The sequence below is a fragment of the Pinus tabuliformis genome, chromosome 6 (assembly GCF_031772625.1).
Source record: "Pinus tabuliformis cultivar Carrire ecotype Pingquan chromosome 6, CPIR1, whole genome shotgun sequence".
NCBI lineage: Eukaryota > Viridiplantae > Streptophyta > Pinopsida > Pinales > Pinaceae > Pinus > Pinus tabuliformis.
In genome coordinates this window covers 475,462,502-475,475,274 of record NC_142292.1, presented here as the reverse complement: position 1 = coordinate 475,475,274, position 12,773 = coordinate 475,462,502, and positions in this window count along the sequence as shown.

Here is a 12,773-nt window from a genome sequence, read left to right as displayed (position 1 = left end):
AGCTCTATCAAGGGAGAGAGGAAACAAGCAAGGAGCCAAGTGGAAGATCCAGGTTGGTCCCCTTTGCTTCTCTCTTATCTATCATACATAAAGGAAATCACAATTTACTTTGATTGTTTGTTTCTAAGATAACTACCCGTCTTAGTAGGACTAGCAGATCGAAAAGACATTAGTTTTCCTGGAAACACTCACTCAGCTTCAAATCCATCCAGTAATCTAGATCAACCAAAACATGAGAACCCCATCACACCATGTCTATCCAGAAATGCCAAGGGTAAGCTAAAAACACTGTCACACTTGGAAAAACCCATGCCATGACATGAAAGAACCACATGCAATACCATGCATGCCAAATATAGCAAGGAAAAAACATTTTCAAATCGATACCTACAAATAATTATGTTGTAGCTACTTGATCCTGCTCTTCCCTACATGATCTTTGCTTTCTCTTTCCTTCTTTGAATTTCTTGATCCAATTCAAAACCTGAGCCAAAATATTTCTAACTAATCCTTAGAAACCTTTTTATCAATGAGGCCTCTGTTTTCTTCATTTTCCAATATTTTCCTTCAATTTCCTCCTCACATGCAAATTGTGACCTTTCATCTTCCTTTTCTCCTAATTTCCATTATTTTCATAAATAAATGCCAAAAATGACATTTTACCTTTCCAAATCCTTTTCCATTTCCTTTTCCAATTTTCTTTAGCCATAATAACCAAAATGAACACCCATTAGGATGTTTACCCACCATTCAACTTGGAATATGTGTCCCATCAACCGTAGTCTTATATATTTTTACATGAATTTTTAACCAGGTTTATTACATATCTTACTTGGTTTAGTTGGATTTTTGGATGGTTTTTAAACAGAGTGGGGTCGTCTCGGGGGAGAAACACAAGGCTTAGGAATCCCTAGACCAGTGAAAGTGGGATTGTTGTAAAGCCTAATTGTGTATGCCCTCCTTAGGCCTAGGAATCCTTGATCAGTAAATGGCGGGATATATGGTAAATCCTAGAGGGTGAAGCCTCGTTGGGCCTAAGAATCCTCGACCAGTGAAATACGGGATATATGTTAAAGCATAGAGGTGGAGACAGACAAATTCCTCATGGTTTAGGTGGAGAGATATGGAGGCATCCATGCTTGTTTAGGGCCCAGTGATCCGGTGGGATTGAGGTAAAGCCTAGTTGTATTGATGAGGTTTTAAGGCCTAGGAATCCCTTGGTGGATATATCGTAAAGTTCGAGGATGTCTTGATTATTTCTATTGTGAGTCCCATATTCATGCTTGGAATATGGCACGGGGGTGATTGGCTAAAAGAAGGATTTGGTTCAGCCCAATCTATGGTTGGGTGGTTCGTGGAAGTCCCTGACTTGGGTCACTTATGCATAGATGAATAATAACTCCTTTTCCTTTGGTATTTCATGTGAAAATGTACTTGTTAATATGTGGTTTTTATGGTTTTTCTACTATTGTTATTTTGTAAGTTATATGATGGTTACAAGCATGGTTCATGATAGACCTTGGTTATGGATCTCATCATGATTTGATTAGTACAAGAAATGTGAATGAATACATGACCTAATAGATGATAATGTATATATTGTGATAAGGAATCAATTCTTCTTAACAATTCCTAGATAAGTACGAGACACTTATGTTCATATCTGTGGTTATGACCTGTAGTTTCATGTTTGTGATATGTTTGACGAAATTTATGTCATGGCTAGTAGGGGTCAGATCAATTCCTTATACCAATGTTTGCGTTATTAGCTTTAATTCATTGTTATTATCATTTCTGGGAGTTTCAGGAAGTTCTCAGCAGAGGCTTGAGACCTGGCCCTAAAAAAGTGGCACAAAATCTGGGGTCACTAGCTCAAAATTGCGTGAAAAAGGCCACAGTCGCATGCATGCCTTGCTGTGGGAGAGAATGGAGGGTCTCAGTCACATGCATGGATTGTCTTGGGAGCAACTGGGGGTCTAGCTCAGAAAAATGACAAGTTGTCTTAGGGGTTGGGCACCTGGAAGTGTTGGTTATCTCCTGAAGGTTATGTATCTCTTGAGAATGGTTAGATTGGTTTTCTTTTTTCAGTTCCACATCCTTAACTGTACATGGGGAGTTGAATCACATCATAGTAACTCTTCGTCACATGTTTACCCCAGTGGACCAGCTAGCTTGGGTAAATGTGGGAGTAGGGTGTTACATATGGTATTAAAGAATGTAACAAAATGCAAGCCCAATAGTGCCCATGGCTAGGCATAGGCCAAGGATTCCAGCTGACATTTATGAACCCATGTGCCATTTTCAACAACATATGGCACACCATGATAAGGCCAAGCTAGATCAAATGTTATTGCCATGATCATAAAGGTTGATGACTATAGTGAGAATCTCCATACAGTGTTAGAAAGAGTGTTAATGCTTCGTCAAGGCTTACTAGGAGTGGTCATCAGTGTTTTAATTTAGGTTCTTATTTTTTAGGAAAATATTCTGATGTTTAATACTACCAAAATGTCTAATGATCATTCAGAAATAGTAAAAGGAAGGGAAACAAAAAAAACAAGTCGTTAAAGATGGAAAAACAAACACATGAGGTCGTTTCCCTAATTTTTGTGGATTTCACATCTATTTCCGAAGAATCCATCCCACAATATTTCCCAATACCTATGACAAATAGATACAAGTAACTAAATCCTACAACTGATGAGCCATGCATGAAAAGATACATAAATTGTTAAAGAAGTAGATTAGAATCACCTTTTCCTAGAGGCTAATCCTAGCTTGATACCTGGCTAATCTAGTACCCTTAGATCCTATCCCAATCTCCCATACCCCCACCTACAAACAAAGATCTCAATCTCAAACAATATATTCCTATACAATTCTAGAGTTAGCAGCATAATATCATCATGAACATGCAATCATAAAAAACAAAAACAAAAAAAAAAACAAAAAAACAAAAACAAAACAAAAAAAACAAAAAAATACAATAACATAGGGCAAAGAATGGTCTTTTTCATTAAATAAAAGGTACTTACAACCCTTGGAAACATCCAATCCCCTTGACCTAGGGATCCTCCTCTAACAAAGTACCCATAATCAAGCTCACTACTAGTATTAGTTTATCTCAAGGTTGAGCTCTTGTCAATTTGACATCATTTCCTTGTTATTCACTCATTCTCTCAATTTTTCTTCATGGAAGAGCTTTTCTTTTACCATCAACTTAACAAGGTCATTAGATGAATCTAGACACCTTTTGGCTTGGTTTGATTTGGTCATTTCATATTTATCCTAAAGTTGATCACTATTTGACCCTATTAAATGTAGAAATTCTGCAAATTCTCTACAAATCTCGCTCTAAGACCATGTAGAAAATATGACTGTAGATTAACCCGATAATGTAATATAACCAAAGCAAAATACTATAACCTACTTCCACTATCAATTTGCGGAAGCTTAAAGATATAGAAAGATTGAGCTGAAAACATATAACTAGAAGAAGAAGAATCAATGCACAATACACATGAAAATACTTTGGGGAAAGCCTCTGCTAAAAACCCCACTACCTGTATTATCATACAAGGTGGAAATACATAGATATTATACAAATCCTTAGCTCTCACAGCTATGCATCTCTTAGTAAAAGCCTCCTGGATTCTCACAGGCAATCAAAGCTTCTCACAAGCCTTCTCCTCTGCCCTCCAAGCTCCTATTTCCTTGTGATGTTCCTCTGGGATAATCTTCTCCAACCAAGTGGAAAATTGACCTCACACCCTGTCAAAACTGCCCAATCCTCAAGGAGCCTTACCTTAACTGCATGCATGAGTTTCCTTTATAGGAAAATACATGCAACTGATAGTACATTGTCCTTGACTTTAATCTCAATTGGGCCTTTCTCAGAATAGACATGCATGTGTTACTAATGAGGGAATCTTGAGTTATCTGGAGTACATTGGTTGAGTGCATGCATGAATCAACTGACTAATAACTCACAATTAGTTCCTCAAAAAGTTTGGAACTAATATAACTGGACTTAACTCAATAAACTGAATCAACTAATTACAACTCAAATATAACTCAATCTTATCTCCTTAATTTAAGGGATAACTCTTGCATGACTTCAAAAAGACTTCTAACTTGAATTTCTCCAACTAATTAATCCATAATGAATTAATTAATTATTTCCAAGCAGCTGGTGAGACTAAATTAGATTTTAATTCACAATTTTAATTCAAGGACAAATTAAAATTGAAATATTCTTATTGCCACATTTCAACACTCCCTCTCAACAATAAAGGAATTATCTACCACCCTAATCCTGTCTCTATGAAACTCAAATTTACACTTTGACAATGCCTTTGTCAAAATGTCAGCATCTTACTCCTCTATTGAAATATACTACAGCAACATGATCCTCCTCGCTACACAGTCTCTGAGATGATGATAACGAATGTCAATGTGCTTGGACCTATCATGAAATACTGGATTCTCAGAGAGTTTGATACAACTCTGTTTATCACAAGAGATCACAGTTGGATCCATCCTCTGATCAAACAAACCAACTAGGATTTTCCGCATCCAGATGGCCTCACATGATGCCTGAATTGCAGCCATGTATTCAACCTCTGCTGAGCTGAGTGAAACTGACTTTTGTTTCCTACTGTACCAAGAAACTGCTGCTGACCCAAGGTTGAAAATCCCTCTTGATGTGCTCTTTCAATTTGATGGATTCCCTGCCCAATCTACATCAGTGAAGCCTTGTAGCTTCACTCCCTCTGTCCGCCTGTACCATAATCCATACTAAGATGTGCCTCTGAGGTATCTCAATACATGATTTGTCTCCTTCCAAAACATCTTGGTAGGTTGAACCATTGCTTGACTCAGCTAGTTCACCGCATAGCACAAATTTGGTCATGTGTTCACTAAGTACAACAGTGAATCCACAAGCTGCCTATACACAGTAGCCTCTACTACTTCTCCTGAAGTAGCATCCTCCTTACTCCAGTTACCTACAAGAGTAGTCTGCATGGGCTTGTACATCTCCATATGGAATCTCCTGAGTATCTCATTGGCATACTTGCCCTTAGACACAAACAACTCCCCATCCTTCTGCCACACTTCCATGCCAAGGAAGTAATGCATGAGACCCATGTCTTTCATCTCGAATTATCTTGCAAGGTCCTCCTTGCAAGACAGGATCAACTGATCATCACTAGTCAATATGAAATCATCAACATAAAGAATGATGATCAACATCTTACCTTCCACCATGATGCAGTACAGGTTCGCATCTGCTTCACTGTTTGTGAAGCCCAACCCGGTGAAGTAGTTGTATATCCTGGTGTACCAAGCATGAGGTTCTTACTTCAGCCCGTACAATGCTCTCTTGAGTCAGCACACATGCGACTCATGATCAAAGGTCTCAAAACCTTCCGGATGCTCTATGTACACCTCTTCCTCAATCTCGCCATTGAGGAATGCAGTCTTCACATCCATCTAATGGATCTTCCAACCCATTTGTGATGATAGTTCCAACATAGATATGACCTACTCTACTATCAATTTGCGGAAGCTTAAAGATAGATCAAGATCGAGTTGAATACATATAACTAGAAGAAGAATAATCAATGCACAATACACATGAAAATACTTTGGGGAAATCCTCGGCTAAAAACCCCACTATCTGTATTATCATACAAGGTGGAAATACATAGACGTTATACAAATCCTTAGCTCTCACAGCTATCTAGCTCTTAGTATAATCCTCCTAGATGCTCACAGGCAATCAAAGCTTCTCACAAGCCTTCTCCTCTTCCCTCCAAGCTCCTATTTCCTTGAACTGTTCCTCTGGGATGATATTCTCCAAACAAGTGGAAAAATGATCTCACACACTGATCTCACACCCTGTAAGAACTGCGCAATCCTTAAGGAACCTTACCTTGACTGCATGCATGAGTTTCCTTTATAGGAAAACACATGCAACTAATAGTACACTGTCCTTGACTTTAATCTCAACTGGGCCTTTCTCAAAATAGACATGCATGAGTTACTGATGAGGGAATCTTCAATTATCTGGAGTACACTGGTTGAGTGCATGCATGAATCAACTGACTGATAACTCACAATTAGTTCCTCAAACAGTTTGGAACTAATTTAACTAGACTTAACTCAGTAAAATGAGTCAACTAATTACAACGCAAATATAACTCAATATTATCTCCTTAATTTAAGGCTTATCTCCTTAATTTAAGGGATAAATCTTGCATGACTTCAGAAAGACTTCTAACTTGAATTTCTCCAACTAATGAATCCATAATGAATTAATTAATTATTTCCAAGCATCTAGTGAGACTAAATTCGATTTAATTCACAATTTTAATTCAAGGACAAATTAAAATTGGAATATTCTTGTTGCCACATTTCAACATCAAATCCTTATCTTTTCATTCCAATAACCTTAGCAACTTCAACACTCTTTGTTTGGGACTCTGCAGTTTCCAACACCTTTTATCAGGCCACTTGGAGTGTTGCAATGCATTTTTTCAATATATTGGGAGCATTGAAGGATGAAAACTTGAATCTCTTTAGGGTTTCCATGAAGTTGATCTTGTATCCTAGGCTTCTTTCTATGTTGTTTCTTTCATGAACCCAAGGGAGTGTCATTTTGAGGTATAACAGTTGAGCCTTAAATGAGGCTTATTGAGCTTGAAAATTGTGAACAAGGCCTTAAACCACCATAAATGACCTCTATGGGGGATATTGGCCTCCCAAAGGGATCATGACCATCTTTCGATGGTTTGCACACTACAGGCCAATCCTAGTGCGTTGACAATGGTTAATGGATGAAGACAAGTGATTCAAGCCATGAACACAAAAAAAAAATATGAGTGTAAATCATGAAGGAGGAGTATTATGGGCCAAAGAAGTGTTCTATGGAAATTTTACTTAATGGAGTTTTAGTTCTGTATAGCTAATGAGTTATTACATGCATATGTGTTTATATTATATATGGTAATTTTATAACACATTTTCTTTATGAGTTCATACAAATTATTTGAATTCCAAATCTTAGGTGGGATAAGTTATGGATGAGGATATGCAAAACCTAGTGTACCAACACCACTAGTTAGGAATTAGGCTCAACCTAACTAACCTAATTTATAGGACTAAAAAGTAGAGTTACTAGTCTTTCTAACTAACTTCATCCAAACATTTGAATTTAGTGATATTTGTAACCAACGTAGATCCATATTAACTCTATATGGAGAGGGGTCAAGTCTCTCGAGGTGCAAACATTTCCTCAAGTTTTGCACTCAAAAGAGACGTTTGCAACTTGAGGGATTTTATCCCTCTCGGTGCATAGATTCAGAGTTAAGATGGATCTACGCTAGTTATAATATGTTTATGTTTGTATTTGTATTGACACTTATTATGTATATGGAAAAAGATATTACATGAAAATGAATTCACTGATTTGTCTGCCTAGGCCATGTTCAAGTTGATTTGTTGCTAGGGTTATGGTGTAATATAAAATTATAATTTAATATTTTAACCTATTATTATTATTGGAGTTGTGATCTAATGAAACCCTATAAATAGACTTAATACTATGCAAAGACACATATTTTTTGTACTTTTGAGAGTCTAACAATGGTTGATTTTTTTTTATCAGAGCCCTCACCCTAAAATTATAATTTAATATACGGGTTTTAAATGTAGGTTATAATGTTTTTTAACCTCAAACATGTGGTTGATTGAATTTTTTTGTGGATCATAGCCCTCACCCTAAAATTATAATTTATATAATGGTTTTAAAAATTCAATACACATATAAGTTATAATGTTTTTTACATGAAATATGTGGTTGGTTAAATTCTTCATCAATCACCCTAAAATTATTTTTTAATATATTGGTTTTAAAAAATCAATACACATATAGGTTATAATATTTTTTATGTGAAACATGCAGCTGGTTGAATTCTTCATGGATCACAACATTAACCCTAAAATTATAATTTAATATAAGGGTTTTAAAAACTTAATACACATATAGAATATAGTGTTTTTTACCTGAAACATGCTACTAAAGTACAAGTTCTGAAATGTGTTGTTAATATATGAGTTCTACTACTAAACTTGAAACATGTTGTTGATGTATGAGTTCTACTACTAAAATTGTCCATCGACCTACCTCCCAACTTGTCTGAACACTAGGTTTAATTTTTTGAATTACGGAGTCGACATTTAAAATCACATTCATTTCTTTGAATAAAAGTAAAATTCATTGAAATGTATGCCTTTAAATAGGTTATATTAAAGAGTATTCAAAAATTTATTGAAATTGTACACCTTTAAATAGATTATATTAAATAAGAATACTATCAGAAAAAGAAAAACTATGGGTTATCAAAACCATCTGTGCGTTGTCAAAATTTGGAGTCTGATAGTTTAAAAAAAATACCATGGATTGTGAATTTGGAGTCTGATAGTTTAAAAAAAAATACCATGGATTGTGAAAAGCTAGATTTCTACAGTTTAATTAATTTAACTTTTTTATTATATAGTTAAAATTATAATTATTAAATAGGCTACAAAAAGAATACCATGGGAAAAACAAAGAGTCCCATAATTTAATTTATTTAAGTTTATAATAATGGTTAAAATTATAATTATATATATATATATATATATATATATATATATATATATATATATATATATATATATATATTAATTTTAATTATACAAAAAGAAGAATATCATGAGAGAAACCATGGGTTGTCAAAACCATAGGAAAAGTCATGGGTTGTGAAAAGTTGGATTTCTATAATTTAATTTATTTAACTTAAAATTATATAGTTAAAATTATTACTATTAAATAGGCCACATCAAAGAAGAATACCATGGGAAAAACCTGGAGTCCCATAATTTAATTTATTGAAATTTTATGTCTTTAAGTAGGTTACATTAAAGAACAATGTCATGAGAGAAACTATGGGTTATCAAAACCATCTGTGGGTTATCAAACCTAAACAAAAGCCATAGGTTGTGAAAAGTAAGATTTCTATAGTTTAATTGATTCAACTTTATAAGTATATAGTTAAAATTATAATTATTAAATACGCTACATTCAAGAAAAATACCATGGAAAATAGTCAATAATTTAATTTGTTTAACTTTATAATTATATAGTTAAAACTATAATTTTTTTTTTTTTTTTATAATTTTAACTATGCAAAGACTTGCACCTTTTAATTTTTATTTGATTTTTTTTTACATAACATAAGAGAAAAAGCTAGCAACATCTCTTCTATACTAAGTTGGAGAATACCTCTCAATACAACTACACATAATATAATAATTTTATAATAACAATATTGTTTAATATCCACTAAAACAAAATTCAATTATATATCATTTAAATATATATTTCCTTTTTTCTAATATTCTATTATTTCAAAATACAATATTTTTGTTTCTCCTACCATTTTAATATACTTAATTAAATATTAAAAAACATATATGTTACACGACTACCTAGAGAACCATCCAAAGAACTAAAGGGAAAAAAATAATGCTTCCATTATTGTAAGTAACTCAAATTTTGCATGCGCATGACATTAGTGTTTTGGAGGATGAGGGATTTGTGAATTTAATATATAAACGTATTGTGCAGGATTATGTTTATTATTGTTAAAATTTAGTAGTTTTTATTATTTTAATTGAAATTTTAAAAGTTTATATATATATATATATATATATATTTTGTGTAAATAAATTATATATTATTAGAATTTAGATTCGTTTTGATTTTAGATTTATTAAGTATATGGAGGAATAAAATTTTTCCCGTTGTAAAATTTATTTTGAATATATAATTGAAAAAAAGTTTTACATTTTGACATTACTCCAAAGATTTAAAGTTAAGACAAATTTAGATTGATATATATTATAATTTATAAAACTTAATATTTTATTAGATATAATAATATAAATATAACAAGATGTTAATATTAAAAATTTAATATTCCCCGGATGCGGGTGATATGTGAGACGGGACAGGAGTGGGAGGCTGGACACATGCCGCCCCTCGGCCATCACGTGGCACACACAGCGAACGGAAGGAAAGGACGAGGGAGGTTTAAGGCGCGAGGGCATGGGATAGTTAATGCCCGGAGAGCGTATTCGACCCAGCGGATGGCAGCAGTAATGGCGGATGTGATCCCGAGCAGGGTAGGTGAGGAGGTTGGGAATAAAACAGGGTGTGAGCAGGGAATGTTGGTAGTAATGCAGACGACTGGCCTCTCTGTCTCAGTTGTGATCCATTCGCAGACGGACGGGTTCACGCAGTCGACTCTGGTAGCAGAAAGTCTGGTGCATTTTGCGGCTTGCTGGAATTTTCATCCCTCAATGGTGAGACCTCGACAGCGTATGCTCAGCCGTCGAGGCTCTTCCAGAGGAGGGGTCTCACGCAGGCATGAAGGGGACAGAGTTGGCCATTGCTGCCACTGCAATCTGGCTAGCTCTACTGGAGCTGTCCCCCTACATTCCAGTCAATTCATGGATGCAGGGGTTTCAGGCTCGGCCACATTGCCAGCCTTTGGCTCCACCATCTTCAATTTTACCAGCTCAACAAATAACCCAAGGATCAGTGCGCATGTTTCTATACTGTTTATTGAGAACGCTCAGGACAATGGCGACCCCATGGTTGAACAAGGGCAAGCGATGCAAGTCGACCCAGGGCAAGAAGTGCAGGCTCCGGAAGCTGTTATGGAGCCGGAATCAGAGGTACCGGCTACAGACCCGGAAAAAGCTAAGCACACTCAGAAGGTTCAAAAGGCGGAAACTGGGAAAGAGGCAGCGACTTTTCCAACTGAATATGAACGAGAAACCTATGGGTGGTGCCAAATTGTGGAAGAGCAATTGGACGAATGAGGTCGCCCGCGCTCAAGGTTCTATTGGCTCTTCACCTGGTCTACTAGTCTTACTGACAATTTGTCTTTGGTTCAGTTATAGTCTTTGGCGTTTTCTGTTATGTCATCTCTGTTTTGTAATTTTTGCTAATGTATTGGGCAAGAACAGTCTATGGTGGTCAGTCTCCTTTTTACTTGATGCCCCTGCGCGGGCCTGCATCTACGATCAGCCTTGGTTTTTAGTATGTTGCCCCTGCGTGGGCCTGCAGCGATGGTCAGTCTCGGTCTTAGTCTGGTGCCCCTGCGTGGGCGAGAGCTTGTTTCTGTGTCTGGTGCATTATCGGCTCGTGGGTGTGATGCCCAGAGCCTGTTTCACACTGGTTTCGCCATGATGTATTTTCGACCTCTGTACATATTTTAATAGATTAGTTTTTTTTACCGAGAAAAAAAAATATTAAAAATTTAATATTAATATTCAATTTATATTAATATTAAACAAGATATTAGATTAAAACACTTTATATTATTTAGATATCTAAACTTGTAGTTATCTCTCAAGTTATATTTTGAATATATAATTTGAGTTTTACATCTTGACATCACTAGAAAGATTTAAATTTAAACCAAATCTAGATTGGTATATATTATAATATATAAAACTTAATAATTTATTAGATATAATAATATAAATATAACAATATGTTAATATTAAAAATTTAATATTAATATTTGATTTAATATTAATATTAAGCAAAATATTAGATTAAAACACTTTATATTATTTAGATATCTAAATTTGTAGTCATCTCTCAAGTTATAGTAGGACCAAAGTAAATAGGAATATGTCCTTCATGGCATCTTTCACTTTTCCCCACTAACTCTTCATGAATTCCATGAGAGAGACATCACCTTCATCTCCCAGACATCCAACAATCTTATCTCACTTAAATAACATAATAAGACATGGAATCTTTCACTTTTCCCCATCCATGAGAGAGACATTACCTTCATCTCCGAGACATCCAACAATCTTATCTCAATTAAATAACATAATAAGACATAAGATATCTAACATAACATAGTGTAAGATATCTAGTTTATATTAAATCTATTTTCATAATATCATAAATAATTATAATATGATAATACTTATAAAATAATCATTATACAGTGTAATCATTTATATATTGATAAGTGTGAATCCTCATTTCTGTTTGGTTTAATTATATAAATTAATAATTAATAAATTATTATTATTTTATCTTATATGTATTTTATATATGAATTTTTACTTTTAAAATAAATGTTAAGTGAAATAACTATCAAATTTCTACTTATATCTATTTTTTGTGTTAAGAAATTTATAAATAATGATGAGTAGTAATTGTTGTAGCTATGCTTAATTACATACTAATTTTATTTATTTTGGTGAAAATAATTAGTTAAATTATGATAGTTAGCAAGTTTAAGTAAATATATTTATTTACGTGAGTATTTATTTATTGTCATACAAAATTTCAAATGTAACATGGACTTACATAATATTTTAAAAAAAAATTAATTGAATCGACATTTAATTATTTACGATTATTTACAAACACTATAATATTTTCACTATCCTAAATTTTTATTGAGCATACATTAAAATGTTAAAATGTTTATATTTAGGGACAGGATAACTTTTCTTCCTTGTCATTTTTATATATGTTAATTAATTTACAAACAAATCTTTACACTTATGTTAATTAATTTACAAACAAATCTTTACACCACTCCCACATGGTCTCAATAAAAATTAATTCTAATTATGTGCTAAGTTAAATTTCAGAATATCCAAGTTATCAAAAGGATCCATTATCAAAA